General features: G+C 40.2%; 1 protein-coding gene across 6 annotated transcripts in view; it reads left to right on the forward strand.

Moving 5' to 3' along the window:
• LOC125460282 (contactin-4-like) overlaps positions 1-17,803 on the forward strand; it is a 2,333,145-nt gene that overhangs the window by 661,572 nt on the left and 1,653,770 nt on the right. Inside the window, exon 1 of one of the 6 annotated variants that reach the window (XM_048547574.2) lies at positions 11,517-11,576. The exons of the other annotated variants lie outside the window; for them this stretch is intronic. The gene's annotated coding sequence lies outside the window, so the exon portion shown is untranslated. Of the gene's footprint in view, positions 1-11,516; positions 11,577-17,803 lie in introns of those variants that run through there. 6 annotated transcript variants of the gene reach the window in all.

Below are 17,803 nucleotides of genomic sequence, written 5' to 3' on the forward strand. Positions count from 1 at the left end.
TGTGAAGAGTTCCAGCTGTGATTTCACCTGGAAAAAGTGAACCTGGTTAATTAAAGATTAGATGCAAAATTCTCCATAACATTAAACAATACTACTATTTTTGACATTTTGCATGCAGAAATGTTAAACTAGCAAGACTGATATATTGCACACTAATACTAGTGATAATTCCTTTCAATGAAGAGGACCTTACACAGGGTGGCACAGTTGCTCAGTGGTTAGCACTGCAGCCCCACAGCACCAGGGACCCAGGTTCAGGCAACTGTCTGTGCAGGGTTTGCATGTTCTCCCTGTGTTTGCGTGCGTTTTCTTCCAGTCTGAAAATGTGCAGGCTGGGTGCATTGGCCATGTTAAATTGTCTGTAGTATTCAGGGGTGTGTCGGTTATAGGGGGATGCTCCAAGGGGCAGTGTGGACTTGTTGGGCCAAAGGGCCTGTTTCCACACTGTTGGGAATCTAATCTATTAACTCTGACATTGAATGCTTCAGAGTCATGTGCTTGAGCACAAGAGTTTTTTTGTTGTAACTGAAGTTTTATACGTTTTAGGAGTTTGATGTATAAAACCCTTTTAAATTAAAATCTCTCAGCTCCAAAATCTTAGCGTATAACAGTGAATTCCTCAGTTGTACCTGACCTAATAAGGCATAAGCAATACAGTCAGAATTTAGTAATGCGATTTTAGATTGTATTCAACAAAAATCAGCAAAGACAGTGTAAAAGATTTTTTTAAATCTTTCAGTAACCTGCATTTCTAGTATGCTAACTGCACAACTGAGGGCCATATTTTTGCTGTTTCTTCAGAAGTGATGTTGAAAATAGTCTCAGAAAAATTGTCCCACAGAAGTAGAGGTAAAGTTACTTCAAAAAAGACTTTGAGTTTTGAACTTTAATGCCTAATTCTGGTGATTCCTTTTCAAGAAATAATCTAATTTAACCTTTTTTTGGCTATGGTTGAAGATTGATGAGTGTGATCCCACATCTGCAGTTAGCCTTGTAGATGAGATCAATGCCCATCTCTTATTTCCTTCAGGCCCAGGAGTTACATTCAATTGTGAGCAAATGTGTCATTTTCAAAGTAGCTTGCAGCTGAATATGCACTGTTATATTCTCTTATTGTAAACAATTCATTCAGACATACTCAGCTATTTGCATGATTCTAAGGCAGTTAAGCTCAATTCTATTAAATGGCAAGTGTCATTCACATCACAAAAGCCAACAATGTCCATCTTACTGACCATCTCCAATAAAAGGGAACCAAACTATATTCCTTTGGCATTGAACAACATGGCAATTACAAAATCCCAACTATCAGCCTCCCTTTATCAGAGCTGGACCAGCCATATAAATGCTTTGGCAGTAAGAACAGGTCAGAAACTGGGACTTTTGCAGTGACTATATTATCTCCTGCCTCCCGAAAGTCTGCCTACCATCTACAAGGCAGGAGGCTGAAACATGATGAAATGTTCACCACTTACCTGATTGGGTGCAGTTTCAATGCTCAAGGTGCTTGACATCATCTTGAAAAAGCAGCTGGCTTGTTTAGTACTCCACCCACCTCCTTGAACATTTATTGCCTTCACTGCTGATACACATTCCCAGCAGTTTACAAAGGTTCATTTGACAGCATCTTCTAAACCCATGAGTCTAACTCCTCGAAAGCCAAAACAAGAACAGATGCAAGAGAACAATGACACCAACAACTTCCCCTACGAGTTACATATCCCCTTGATTTGGAATTGTTGTTATAACTAGTCCCTGACTTATAATTGCAGTTTCAGATGAGATACCCCAAAATTGTTAAGCTCCTGATGTGGAAGGATAAACCCACCTCTTTGGATGGTTGCAGGAAAGTTAATTCTTTTTTTAAAAAAGAACTCCTTCCCGTGTGGATCCTTTTCTCCCTGATGAAACTAATTTTGTTTTAAAAGGAGCCAATTTAATGAGACATTGAAAGTTAACAAAAAGTGATTTGATTAGCTCCTAACCATGACAAACAATAATAATGCAACACATATGCACGCAGGTTAGGAATTAAAAGTGAGTCCAGAAAAAGAAATGTAAAAATATGAAAAAATGATATGGATGAGTAATTCCTTGAGTCATTTATAAAGAGTGGACTGATAAATGTTGTGACCATTTATAGTGGAGGTTATTAGGAGCAATAACATTTGTCATTGAACAATTGATTTTGAGATGTTTAGTTTATTGATGCTCATTTGTCCTGATTCCTTTCAACAGTGGCTGACTGGCAGCACTGAGTGGGATACTGGCTATCCCTTTCTTTACCTGATGTGCAGGGATGTTTAATGGCTGTTGTCAAAGCTATGAAGTTCCCAGCACACTAAACTGTACACTAGGATGTCAAACCATAAACACACACACATCAGAATTGAAGCTTACCTTTAACTCTTTCCTGATATGTCCCTGGAAGAGTAAAGATGAACACGCCTGCAGAAGATGGCCACCTTCTTAGACAGGTTTGGATAGTGATCTTGTTTTTAGTCTTCAGTTTGAAGTGTATTTGACTTTGTACAGGTTTTTTTGTAGCCTGATATCAAAAGAAGTTAATTAGATTTTAATTGGATAAAATAAAACTTCGTGCTATCCAAAAAAAATGAACCTGTGTTGTGACCAGCCAGATCTACACAGAACGGGAGAGCCAGTTCAATCGTTCTCAAGTTCTCAGGAAGGATCACCAGACCCAAAATGTCAACTCTGATTTTTCTCTACAGATGCTGCCAGACCTGCTGAGCTTTTCCAGCAAGTTCTGTTTTTGTTCACTCCTTGTGGAAGGTACTAAGTGAGAAAAAGAAGTGGGTTGTAAATTGGGAGCTGGTTGATAGGGAAATAGAAGGTGGGTGCAGAAATGGACATCAACATATCAAAATTATTATTAACAGTTCTCTTTGAAGTGTGCTTCTTGTTACATTGATTCATTTACACAGGGACATTTCATGATCAACAGACGTGAATATGTATTTAATGGTGTGGTTTGACATCTGCATCTTGACCTGCACATTGTGTGAAGTTATTTAGATGTTTGCATCTGAATCTACACTGTTCAGTTTTGTTGAGATATTGTCAGATGGGAAACTATCCAATTCCAGGTGATAGTAGGAATTGGACAACATCCATGCTAATAATTCAATTTAAAGGTATAATTCAGGTAACAGAAATATCAGCAAATGACCATTTTCAACACTCTTGCTCATCCTGACCCTACAAAAAAGTTTCAAACTTTCCTTTTTCCCAAGGTCTTTGTGTCATTATTCAATCTGGTTACTGCTTGCAATGTGCTCATTCCACTTGGTTATATCTCAAAATGACAATCAATGGCCCATGTATGTCATAGGACCTCTGTTTACATATTGACATAGTTTCAGCTGGTAAATGAGTGATTTCCATAACTGAGCAATATTCATAATAATTGTGCTGGTACCTTTTTTTGGTGAAGGTGATGGAAAGGTGTGTCTCTTGTGATAGTTTGCGTGATTGTTGGTTCTGGCAGAGTCAAATTCTTGATCTCTAGGCTTTTGAGCATTTTGGGGGCGCAGGAACTCCTGGTTTGAGTGAGATATTTAAGCAATCTCTGAGACTGCTTGTGTTCACCTCTACAGCCCTTGACTTTGTTTAAGTCTCAGCTCACCTGCTGGGCTGAAACCCTTGTTCATGCCTCTGTTACTTGTAGACTTACAACAGTTATGAATTGCTAAATATAAGCTATCTAACTAAGTTTCCACAAACACCCTACAGGAGGGAGACCTCAGATAATCACGTTCCCACCATCAAGAAATCAAATTTGTAATAATGCTTTAAACTTGCCTATGGATTCCAGACCTGGGAAATGAAGGCTTAAAACTTGGGAAGGTGTTACAGCAGAGGTAAGCAGTACAGCTGCTAGTACCAGAGCAGGTTTGAGCCCAATGAAGGCAAAGAGAGTGAATGCAGAATATGTGTGTTTTGTCAGCCTAATTTTAGTGTTGTTAATTAACACTTATCTTGCAATGGATTGTGCATACAGTTATGAAGACTGCTTGGAACATCAAACCTGACATCTTCCATGGTCTAAATATAAATATGAACCTGGAATGATTGCCATGATCACCTGACTGTAATGTTATTTCCCAAAGTATATCAGTATGCCCTCAAGCGACACATCATGTTAGTACACCTTTGAGACATGCTTTTGACAGCTTCACTGTAGAACAGCACACGAACTAACATCACACATACCATTTTGACGTCAATCACTTCTCCTCTTTGTATCTTGATAATTTGATACCAGCTTAGACATTCATGTGCCTGTGAACCTAATATTTGTGTGGAAATAGCCAGCTGTCATAAGTACTCGTGGGTTCTTCAATATTAAGATAACCGCACTTGCCATTTTATGTTTTTCCTGATAACAAGCATTGTTGTGTCGGGTACTGCACCCTGCCGGAGTCAAAATCATCATTATGAATGACAGTAGTACAACAACATGGATTGGCATCTGACAGTGCATAGTGCCAAGTCAAGATCGGCTGGATAAATTTTGTTTGGTCCATTTACTCTTTCCATGGAGTCCACGCTGATCAGGGAACATGAAAGACATTTTGAAAAAAAGTCCAACCCCAGAAGACAGACAAACTGTGATATCATGCTGGAATTTAAAAGTTTTCTCTCATGATATGTTCCCCGCTTCATAGGTATCTCCACAAAAAGATTTACTCAAGGAGGACATGCCATGTGTGTGCTAAGATGAACTCCAATACATCTTTGAGTTGACAAACAGGTCTTATCTACCTACTATGATATTGACAACACTGGAAAGCCATGGTTCTTCAAATGGATATATTGTAAAACTGGTCTGGGTGCACACAAGACAAAGCCGATTGATTTTGATTCCAAAGTCCCCTCTTGCATGTAAGTCAACTATTCCAATGTAGAGCACAACATGGCACCCCTGGTATTTTGTGTCATGTGGTTACATGTGCAGTCAGATTATAAGCCCATTGGAAATGAAGTACTGGAAACTAGTAATGAGGGCACAGCCACATTGGCAGTATTTACTTGTCAATGTGTTAGGATACAATTTTGATGTGAGATGGTAGCCAAAGATCAGATGATTACATCTAACATGCAAAGCAGATTACCAACTCACACAAGAATTCTTCTTGAGCTGCCACATTGATGGTCTTGATGACATAAGTTGAAGACATTCTCAAAGTCGACCTGTCACATTTGGGACCCAGCCACTTGAACAGTTGCAATCAACAACTGCCAAAGATGAGAAACAACAAGAGTTAGGAAAAATCGTATTTCAAGAATGGCCTGAAAGGATTAAAGAGTAGCAGAGAAAATGCCTTTGTTTTAGCTGTACAGGAACTCGTTTGGTATACCACAAAAAGGTTTTTTAAGGGCAAGTAAGTTCCAACACCAAAAGCCTTATGCCAAGATATTTTGTCTATGTCCCTCCAGGGTCACATGGGTTTCAAACACAGTAGCTGGCTAGCACATGAGTCTGTACTGACAAGAGATAAGTCTGGATTTCAATGACTCATGAATGCATGTGAAGCCTACCAACTGTATCAACTCCAGCATGATGGAAAGCCTCAACATCCACTCAATATTAGGTAAAATTGCAACAAACTTATTCATAGTGCATGAGGAAGATTCTATCCTCATGATGGATTTCTTCTCTATAAATTTCTCTTTGTTCATTCATGTACCAATGCAACCAGTATAAGCATCACTGACACAGCGAGCATTATTTTTAGCTTATGCAGTAACCCAGGATGAATAGTGTCACACAACGGACCACAATTCACCAGTAAACCATTTCAAGACATGTAAGCAGTGGGGAGAGACACATATATTGTCACCTCACTGACCATGTTCACTTGGTCTTGCAGAATGCATTGTATATATTATCAAATCAATCATCATTAAGAGGCAACGAACAGAGCAAAATCTATACATTGCATTGCTGTTTTTTTTTTGCAATAGCTGTATCACAGTGAAGAGATTACCACCCTGAGCACAACTGATAATTGGAAGACAAATGTGATTCACCTTGCCAAAAACCAATTGATTCACCATTTCAAGGCACAGAATAATTGTACATCAAAGATAAAGCGGTTTGAAAGGGATTAACAACAAGCAAACAGGTAGATGACTACCATGACCCTGCACAGGCTGGAAAGTGACATTTAGAAAGTTAAACACAAATACTTTTGCATCAATGCAAAGGTTTCGAAAACGTGTGAGCAGCGAAGATTATACAAAGTCATAAAATCCATAAAATCCCTACAAGTGTGGAAACACACCATTCAGTTCAGCAAGTCCACACTGACCCCCTGAAGTGCATCCCTCCCAGAGCCATCCCCTGACCCTTGTCCTGCAGCCCTACATTTCCCACAGCTGATCCACCTAACCCATGCCTCCCTGAACACTATGAGTAATTTAGCGTGGCTAATCTACCTAACTTCAACATCTTTGAACTGTGGGAGGAAACCGGAACATCCCGCAGAAACCTATGCAGACGTAGGGAGAACATGCAAACTCCACACAGGCTGAGGCCCAAGAGGAAAACCAACCTGCCATTGCTGCTGATAGTGCTATGTTGCAAAGCTAACCGGACCAAATTACAAAATATGATTCACGCAGCGAGAAAAGAAGGATGCTGTGTTGATGGTGTTTGTGCAGTGGCATTGCGTGACAGCAACCAGCAGCAAGATAACCAAATGTTCAAGCAGGTGGGCCAGTATATAACACACAACTCTCAAGGTGAGGTCACAATCACCATAGAGTAACAGAATTGTTATGGCACAGGAGGAGGCCATTCAGCCCATTTGCCTCAGCAAATTCTTCAAGTGAGCATAATCTCCTGCTTTTGCATGCTATTTTTTATCAAACCTATCATTCAGTTTTCCTCTTGAATGTTTCATTTGAACCTGTGTGCGCCACAATTCTGGGCAGTGTGTTTAATGCCCTAACTAATCACTGTGTGAAAATGAAATAACAAGGTGTAGGGCTGGATGAACACAGCAGCCCAAGCAGCATCAGAGGAGCAGGATGTTTCGGGCTTAGACCCTTCTTCAGAAAATGTCCTTTTTCCCCCTCACATCACCTTTGCTTCTTTTGCACTTCAGTTTAAATCTATGATCTCTTGTTCATCTTCCTTTTACTTGTCAAAACAGTTTCTCCATATTTAATCAATCCAGCCTGCTCATGGTTTTGAAAGTTCAGTTAACTCTCCTCATCAAGATGCAAAGACACAACTTATTCAATCTATCCTCATTAGTGATGTTTCTTATTCCTGGAACTAATCACTTCAGCACTGCCCCCAATGCATTCACATCTCTGCTATCATCTTCTTCGAAGGGTCACCGGACCCGAAACGTCAACTCCTTTTTCTCCTCCACAGATGCTGCCAGACCTGCTGAACTTTTCCAGCAACTTTGTTTTTGTTCCTGATTTACAGCATCCGCAGTTCTTTTGGTTCTTATGCTTCTTGAGTGTTGTGTCATCTGCAAACTTTGAAATTGTCCCCTGCACACCAAGATCCAGATTGTTCATATATATGAGAAAAAGCAAGAGTCCCAAAACTGACCTCTGGCAGCCTCCACTCAAAACATTCTGCAACATATCAATTGACGATTACTCCCTGTTTTCTGCCATTGAGGTAATTTTGTCGCCATATTGTTACTCTGTACCTTTGATACCATGACATATAACAGTCCTTGCAGGTCTGTTGAGTCATACTGTGGACAAATCTCATATGACTTACCATAGATTGGGGCACAGATTGGGGCCCAATGTGGAATAAACAAGAGTCACGAAACACAAAGCGTCAACTCTGCTTTTCTCCCCCCAACAGATGCTGCCGGACCTGCTGAGTGTCTCCAGCAATTTCTGTTTTTATTTCGGGTCTCCAGCATCTGTTGTTCGTTGTTTTATGTTAGTGAAATAAACAAAACTGTCTTCACTGAAATTATCATCTTGTCTCAATACCTCAAAACCAGGCAAATGAGTAAACATCAGTAAATGTGCACACTTGTGTGATAAATGCACTATTGGACATGGAAAATTGCCTGCCACTGTTGAGCTTCAAAAGACAATGGAACCAAACTTTCAAAAGTACTAACAAGCCACACTTTAGCAGCTAATTTTCAGAAATAAAGCAGAGAGAAGTTGAAATAAATTTGTGACAACAAGATCTGGAACTTTCTGACTCCCTATTTGTTTCAGCTTTTACGAAACCAGTTCACATTCGAAAAGCAGGTTGGGTAAACGACTATTGTTTGAGAGCTGAAAGATAACAGCAAACTTCACCACTCTGAGGATGGCAGTCAACAATGAAACAACTGTGGCCTCAGGTTAAAAATTGAACAACTCAAGGACTCTTAAGGACATTTAAAACACATAGCCTTTAATCTTCCTGTCTGTCCCAGACACACTCTTCTTTAAATTTATTATCTGTTTGTATATCTGTGTTTGGTGATGAGTTTTTATTTTATTCCCTCAGGGTTAGTTGGTAATAGCATTTTTCTTTCACTCAATAAATCCTCATAAATGGCTTCTTCATTTCGATCCAGTTCACCATATCTTTAATTGAAGTCTGAGAACCACATGGAACAAAATAAGAAATTAAAAATATTTGTTGTGACTGACTTAGTGGTGCTTAAAAAGTGTGAAGCTGATTCATCACCCGTTACCTGCTCCTGATACTACTCCAATGTACTTCTGGTTGAAACCATTCATTATTTGATAAATTATGGTCATCCATAACACTTCCTGGACCCAAAGCTCTAAAATCCATCGCACTATTTCTCTGCCTTGCTTTTGGTCGTGAAATATACCTTTTTAAGCAAGATTTGGCTATCTAATCTATCATGTCCTTATTTGAGGCATTGTCATGTTTTGTTTTATAATGCCATGATGATGTAAATTTCATTAAAGGATGGTCCATTCGTTACATTCAAGCTGCTGTATAAGTATAAGTTAATGTCAGTATAAACAGATTAATTCCATTGCCTGTGTGCTCTTCAGCAGCCTTGTGTCTGTTTTAGACTTGCAGGCTTCATTCATGTTGGTAGTGAGCCAGCTGTCTATCTGCAACCTGCACTTTCCAGATACCTTAAAAAACAAAAGCCCTCATTCAGGTATTTTGACTACTTATCTTTCTCTGCCTCTTCACTAAACACTCCTCATTCTGAATTTCAAATTCTTTCTTCGATCATCATTCTCTTCCTCCAATAACTGGATGAACAGAAATTCCCTGCAGTTAATATTGAGAAGACAAAAGCCATTATTATCAGACCCCATTACAAAATTTATTTTCTGACAATTGACCCTGTCCTTCTCCTCAGAAAATTCAAACCAGACTCTTTTTAATTCTGCCGTCATATCTGAAGTTCCAACCACATATTGGTGCCATGATTAAAATCACAAATTCCAATCTACAACATTGTGCAAATCAGCCCCTGCCCCCCCTGGTCTTGGCTAAAACTGATTGATTTCTTTGTAATCTCTGGATTTGAGAACTGAAGTATGCCATGGGTCCAATGTTTAATAATCTGCCAGCTTTAGATCCTCCAAGATCCTGCTGACCATTTCCTTAGTCATGCCAAATTCCCTTCATCCATCACCCCTGTGCTCATTAACTTACATTGCTGCTGGTTAAGAAATGACAATTTTTAAAATGCTCGTTATTTGTTTTGGACTCCTAAATGACATCTTCCCTCTCTATCACTGATATCCTTGGAGAAAGTTTCTAATTCTAATCACTTCTTCATTAGTAGTGGCCAAGACCCTAAACTCTTGGAACCACCATCTTCCCCTAAACATATCTCTTTGCCTTTCTTTTCTCCGTGAAGCCACTCCTTGAAACCTACTTCTGATCCAGTTCTCTGTGCTAATACCTTTAAAGGAGGTGTATTTAAATACAAGTTATATAGTTCATACAAGTCCAGTGTTCTAGTATGGGTTTGTTGAATGCTGTTTGAGTCCAAAATCGCCCCTTCCCTACCATAAGCCAAAGAAGTAGAAAAAGGTCATTCATCACATCAAGTGTACTGTACAATTCAATGAGATCATGGCTGATCTGATAATCCTCAACTCGACTTTCATGCCTTCTCCCCGCCCTCTTAAATCCTTGACTCCCCTAATAATTAGAAATCTGTGCATCTCAGCCTTGAATGTGCTTAAAAACTCAACCTCAAAACTTGCTGCAGTGAAGAACTTCACAGGTTCACTACCCTCCTTGCCTCTGACCTAGATTATGCCTCTATGGCTCTATTCTGTCCCACAAAGGGAAAAAGCCGCGCCACATCTGGTGAGTAAATTTGACCAAGAATCTTGTATGCTTCAATCAGGTTGCCTCTCATTCTTATAAACTACCATGACTATATGCCAAACCTACACCACCTCTCCTCAGAAGAGAGTCCCACCATACTTCGGGACCACCTCTGATGCCAGTCTTTCTTTCAGTAAGGGGACCAAGACCGTTCACAGTATTGTGGGTGTGATCTAACTCGTGCCTTGTTTAGTTTTAGCAAGACCTTCCCATTATTACACTCTATTCCCCTTGTAATAAAGGACCCGTTTGCATTTCCTGATACCTACTATTACCGAACTTGGATGTTAGCTTTTGTGATTTATGCATGAAGCATTAATCTCCCTGTGCTTCAGCTTTCTGCAGTCTTTCTCCATTCAAATAACATCCAGCTCCCTTCCAAAGTGCATAAATGCACAGACCTTGGAAACTTGGAGTTATTTTGAAATGGTACTCATTTTGGCCTGCATGACAATTTGGGATAACTGCCAATGATGGAGTCAGAGATAACACAGTGTTGAGGTGGTAGAACACAGCAGGCCAGGCAGCATCAGAAGAGTGGAAAAGCTGACATTTTGGGTCAGGACCTTTTTCTGGAAATGACTATCTGAGGTTGTTTTCCTTTAAGCTGAATAAATTGAGACAAGCTTTGAAAGAGGTATTTGTAACTGAGAACAGTTTTAGGGTAATGAATATAGATGGACAAATTTGAATGACAGACAGATGAAAAACCAGAGGACAAAGACATAATCTAGCTGATAAACGAATCAGAGGTGATGTGATTACATTTTGTGATTGAAATCAACCAGTGATCTGTTATGTCTGGGATGCACTAAATGAAAGGATGATAGAAGCAAACTCAATACCACCATGTAAGATTATCAGATAAATATTAGAAGAAGAGCAATGGGAGGAGAGCAGTTAGTTGACGAACAAACACTTTCGAGCCACAAGTAATGATTGATCTTGCTAAAGTTGATCTCACTTAGTGCATGCCCTGTGTAATGTAACCTGTATTCCTCTAAGTCTTTTTTAATTTGTACATCTTTTGTTGCGTGCGCTGCTCATAAACATAGCTTTTCACTGTATTTCGGTACACATGACAATAAATCAATCAATCAATCAATCAATCAATCAAAGCAGAAATCCCTGATGTTTTTTCTAATAGTGCAAGGGATCATTACTGCCACCAAAATCATCTGAGTTGATGGAATGGCTTATCCAAAGGAAGTTAATTCCAACATAAAAGAGCTTGAATGTAAGTATGATTTATGAGCCAAGATTAAATTTCCAGCCTTGAGGTAGAGCTTGAATTCAGCACCTTGTAACTTAAATGCCAAACTATGTCCTTTATTAAATAGCTTCACGCGCCGATTTATCAGCAACATTTCATTTTATGTTTTGCAGAGTTAAGCAGTGTGGTTGGCTGTTTCTAACCCAAGCAACAGCAGCTCATGAAATATGTACTTTGTTATTGGTGCAACTGTCAAAAGTAACTTCTTATTGCTCTGCGATGTTTTCCATGATTCGATTCAATCTGAAAAATAGCACCTGGAATTGTTTCCTTTGCCTGCTCTGTTTCAGTCATTGTCTTTGGAAAAATTTCACTTGCCAAGAGCTGGCCATTCCCATGCTGAATCAGGTCTGAATGAAGGGAGGATGGCAAAAACGAACCTGTCAGCCTGTATACCTGATGGCATTCTTGGTTTCTGACATTTATGGCTGTAAAAATCTCCCTGAAGATGATCAACTACAACTTTACATAGAACATAGAACATTACAGCACAGTACAGGCACTTTGGCCCTCGATGTTGTGCCGACCTGTCATACCGATCTTAAGCCCATCTAACCTACACTATTCCATATACGTCCATAAGCTTGTCCAATGATGACTTAAATGTACCTAAAGTTGGTGAATCTACTACCGTTGCAGGCAAAGTGTTCCATTCCCTTACTACCTCCCAATTACTTTACTCAATGCAATGACCAATTAAGGCAAGCACCTTCTTCACTATTGTATCTACCTCCAACTCCACCTTCAAGGAACAATGAATCTGCACTCCAAGGTGTTTTTGTTCAGCAACACTCCCCAAGACCTGACCATTTAAGTGAATAAGTCCTGCCCTGATTTGCCTTTCCAAAATGCAGCACCTCACATTTATCTAGGTTAAACTTCATCTGCAACTCATCAGCCCATTCGCCATTCTGATCAAGGTCCTATTGTACTCTGAGGTAACCTTCTTTGCTGACTGTTACACATCCAATTTTGGCATCATCTGCACACTTACTAACCACCCCTCCTATGTTCACATCCAAATCATTTGTAGAAATGAAGTAAATCAATCGACCCCTGCACTAATCCTTGTGACACACGGCTGGTCACAGGCCTCCAGTCTGAAGAGCAAGCCTTCACCACCACTGTCTGTCTTCTACCTTTGAGTCAGTTCTAGATCCAAATTGCTAGTTCTCCCTGATTTCCATGTGATTTAACATTGCTAACCAGTCCATAATGTGGAACCCTGCCAAATACCTTATTGAAGTACATATCGATGACATCCACCACTCCGCCCTTTGTGTTACTTCTTAAAAAATTTCAAGTTAGTGAGACATAGTTTCCCATGCAATAGCCATGTTGATTATCCCTAATCACTCCTTGCATTTCCAAATACATGTAAATCCTCTCCCTAAGGATTCCCTCCATCAACTTACCCATCATTGATGTCAGACTAAGTGGTCAATAGTTCCATGGCTTTTCCTCACCAGCAGATAGTGGCACTAGGCCAGCCAACCCCTCGTCTTCCAGCACTTTGGCTGTGGCTGTTGATGATACAAATATCTCAGTAAGGAGCCCAGCAAACACTTCCCTAGCTTTCCACAGAGTTTTAGTGTATACCTGATCAGATCCCAGGGATTTATACAGCTTAATGCATTTTAAGATGACCAGCATCACCTCCTCTATAATCTGAATATTTTTAAAGACGTTGCTATTTATTTTCCCACATTGTCTCTCGATAGAGAAAAGTGAATCTTCAGACAAATTAATGAGCAACAATTATTTTTCAATAACCAGCCTTTGGCCACCCTATTCTAGGTCCTAGCTGTCCATTTGTCCTGTTGACAATATAGAGCCTCTCTTTAAGTTTAAGATCCCACACGGATGGAAGCCATGACAAAGATTGCTGATTCAGAACAGAAAATGTACCACTCTAATGTTTTCCATTCCTGCACTTTGAACACTCATTAGCAACTGACATATTTCTAGGGTTATTTACACCCTAACTCCATGAAAATTATGATGCATGGCATTGGTGGGGTGTTCCAGATAGAAACGACTGGGCAGTTGGGTAATAAAATGTGAGGCTGGATGAACACAGCAGGCCCAGCAGCATCTCAGGAGCACAAAAGCTGACGTTTCGGGCCTAGACCCTTCATCAGAGAGGGGGATGGGGTGCGGGTTCTGGAATAAATAGGGAGAGAGGGGGAGGCGGACCGAAGATGGAGAGAAAAGAAGATAGGTGGAGAGAGTCTAGGTGGGGAGGTAGGGAGGGGATAGGTCAGTCCAGGGAAGACGGACAGGTCAAGGAGGTGGGATGAGGTTAGTAGGTAGGAGATGGAGGTGCAGCTTGGGGTGGGAGGAAGGGATGGGTGAGAGAAAGAACAGGTTAGGGAGGCAGAGACAGGTTGGACTGGTTTTGGGATGCAGTGGGTGGAGGGGAAGAGCTGGGCTGGTTTTGTGGTGCAGTTGGGGGAGGGGACGAACTGGGCTGGTTCACAGCCTGGAATTGAACTTGCTTCCTGATTCCCACCTCCAGCAGAAACACCTCGGCGTGCACTTGAAAAAGCACAAGTGGGTCATGATGTGAGATGATGCAGTATCTGGGAGTCATTTATTCATAAAGGCCACTGCTGTTAACTCAGATTTGTTCTCCCTCGTGGTATCCTGCAAATGCAATGATGGGCTTTACCTTTGATAGCACATTGATATCAGGTACAATGTATACAAGCTGTAAGACATTACGCAACAAGTCATTCCCAGGCAGTTACATTTGATCATTTTCATTATTTCAACATGTACAAAATTCACTACCACTACCACCATTTTGAAGGGGTGCTTGCACTGCTGAGTAACTGTATGGAAAATTAGTGCCCTTAATATTTTCACGTATAGTATAATGTTAACTTTCAAAAAGATGTTTCCAACAGCTATGGACTTATGTAAAAAAAATACAAAATCAGCAATTGGGGAAATGGTAAAGGTGATTAATATATGCATGTCTGAGGGCTAGTCGGTTGGAGTGTGTTCAACAGGAATTCCATTCTCTAATGGAAAAACAAACTGATACAGCACCTTTAATGGAAGAGTAAACAATCCCAAGACACTTCAGAACAATAAGAGAGATTGAGATTCTGAGTATCTCTGCCATGTAGTCCCTGAAAACTTGAATTGCTTACACTTATTTTGTTGCCTTTTATTTCAACTGACAGCCCATCTACCACACCTTTGAGGAAAGATGAGAAGGAGGCCAAAATCATTTAAACCATATCAAAAGTTTTATAACACATCAAAAACTTTTGTAAAATATCAAGTGGAAAAGCAGCCCATTTCTTTAGGAAGGAAATACCAGATTCGCTCCTTAAATTTGTTCGTAAATATGGTTGCAGCTGCTAAATGCAATTAAAACACTAACTGTAATAGTGCTGTGAAATTGCAAAAACATGACCACTATTTAGTGGAACTGTCATTTTGTTTCTACAAATCCTGATCACATAAAACAGACTTAACAAATTTCCACTCCACTGTTAATGAAAGCATTTAAAATTGATCACGTTCTGAAACTTCTTTTCATAAACTACTGATAGTTGCATGCTTCAAACAATTTCCAGTAGATGATTAATCCCAGTCAGCATTTTAACCAATCCTTTAAAAGCAATTCACAAGGCTTGTAAATTTTGATCTTTGCCTGTTGTTGAGGGAGAAGCACTTCAGACAGTTTCTTAATAAAATATTCATATCACATTATTAGACACATGCAGTCATGCTGTCTGGTTTAGGTAAAATTTTAATTTTGAAGAGAAAGATGGAGTGGCACGCAGAGAGGAAATAGTCATCTGGCAATCGAAAACCATAATAACTTCAACAGCTTCAGCTAGATTAAATGATTTTCACAATCATTGTCTTCTGAAACATCGTTAACAGTTTGCAACAAATGGTCTGTTTTAAGTAGAGCTCGTGGAAAATTGAATGTATTTGGTAGATTGCAAAGCATGATAAATGAATTGAAAACATATATTTGCATTTTCTTTTCACAGTAGTTTAGTTTAAAAGCTCATGAAACTGTAGCCTGAGAGGTTATACATATTTGAGTGTTAAAACTCGTTTAGAAGAAAAAGAACAAGACAGTTGATTTTCAGGGAGCCTGGAAGCATTCATCATGAGGTAGTTGATGGTATATGACTGTTTCAAAAGGATTTCTGAAATTGATCAGAGAAGTTTCAAAATTCGGTGTAATGGTTAGAAAATTAAATGATAGTATAGATTTCAGTGGTTCTCAGGCATTTCTATCAATTAGAATATTCAGATTTATTCCAAATAGCGCTGTGCTTATGATATGATGACATCCTAGCAGTTGTGATCACAAACTGATACAGGGGAACTGCTTCAAAGGATTAATTTGGTGGTCAGTCATAAGGACAAGACAACTGAAAATTTAGAAATAAATGACTGAAATGGAAGAATGAAGGCAGATCTGGTTGTGCAGTACCTTAGAGCGGATTTTTTCAGGTTGTGCTTAGGGTCCCGACGCGAAACATTGACTTTCCTGCTCCTCTGATGCTGCCTGACCTGTTGTGTTCTTTCAGCTCCACACTGTATCAACAATAATATTAGGTTACCAATTTGAAAGACAAAACAAAGGGCCCAGACCTCTGATAGAGAGATTGCCATTGCACATTGTAAACAGGAGTTGCATGTTGAAAGTGTGCAGATGCCCCAGTGCAGCTGAACCCCCCCAAGAATTGTTTAGGAAGCTAAAACCTCTGATGGGCAATTATTAGGCATTTGGAAGCCCTGGGACAATGTCCAACATTAAGTTTGAGCTACTGTCTTGAGTATTCCACATGTTCCATTTGACTGATTTTAATAGTTAGGCAGGAGAAGTTGGAAGAATTAAAACCTATTTGAACTCCTGGCTAATGAGAAAACTAACCTTTGACCACCACTACCCCCACCTTCATCATACTCACTTCGGACTTGACCTTCCCCACTGACTAGACTGCCCCACAAATAGCCAACCCCTCTCTTCTCTCCCCTGCCCCACCACCTCAGACTCAATAGCCTCCTCCCCATGTCCAAAATACATCAACCCCACCCCACCTCCTGATCTGACCCCAACTCCCTCTGGACCTTCCAGATCTGACAGTGCTGCTCTGAATCTTCAAGCTATGACTAGCCCCCAACTTGTGACTCCGTTACCACTGACCCCTTCTATCACCACATCCGGGCTCCACCCTCATCCTCACCCCCACATCTCAGAGCCAAACACTAATTCAGACCCAGAGCCAAGCATCACAGACCTGAAACCACCAACTCCCCAACCCACACTGCCCCACTCCCCAACTCCCCTACTCGCCAGCTAATCCAAAATCCATTTTACTGCTCAGCACCCAGACGTCTATCTGCTCTACACACTAGTTATGGCCTCATTAAACTCAACACTTCCAACCTGGCTGTCTGTTCCCCTGCCTGCCATCCTGACTCAACTGGACCTGCTTCAGCTACTCCCAACATCCCTCCCAGCATCAACCCAATCCCAAACAGGCCCTAAATCTTCACCAAAGTACCTGCAAGCACACCCTGCCACCCATACAGTGCCTGCACCCAAATGAGTGACCCTACATTGGAAATTGGGGAATGGAGTGTTGAAATTTATTCCCTGCCCTTACCTTCACTCATTCACACAATCGCCACCATGTCACCTGGATGGAAAGGAAGATAACTGGTTGTGGAGAGAAACGATGACAAAAAAGCAAAAGCATTACATCTGATTCAGAAATGGGATCCGTACATTGATATTGTTGCGAAAGTGACTCAGACTGAAATTAGTGAACACTTTGGCTTGGCTACCAGAAGAATAAAGTATTAGGTTTTTCAAATGTAGCTGTGGTTCAATCCAACCTGGTAAAATTATTTCATGAAACAAATCACAACTTAGCTTGAGTCATTCAATGTTGACATTTTGTACTGGCGTTCATCAAAGTCTGGAGATTAACATTTTTCTTTAGGTGTGTATGTAGGCCTTGTTGTTGAAAAGATTCTCAAAGCTTCAAAGATAGATGCACAAGCCATGATTTGAACTTTCTTCTTCCAGCATGCAGGCATTGGTGGGCAACTTCTGAATAGTTTTTTGCATATTAAAGATATATTTAACTTGCTAAGAAATTGCATAGCTCACAGAAATATACTTCATGACAATTTTTCTTCGGAAT

Source organism: Stegostoma tigrinum, chromosome 11 (assembly GCF_030684315.1).
Source record: "Stegostoma tigrinum isolate sSteTig4 chromosome 11, sSteTig4.hap1, whole genome shotgun sequence".
Classification (NCBI taxonomy): Eukaryota; Metazoa; Chordata; class Chondrichthyes; order Orectolobiformes; family Stegostomatidae; genus Stegostoma; species Stegostoma tigrinum.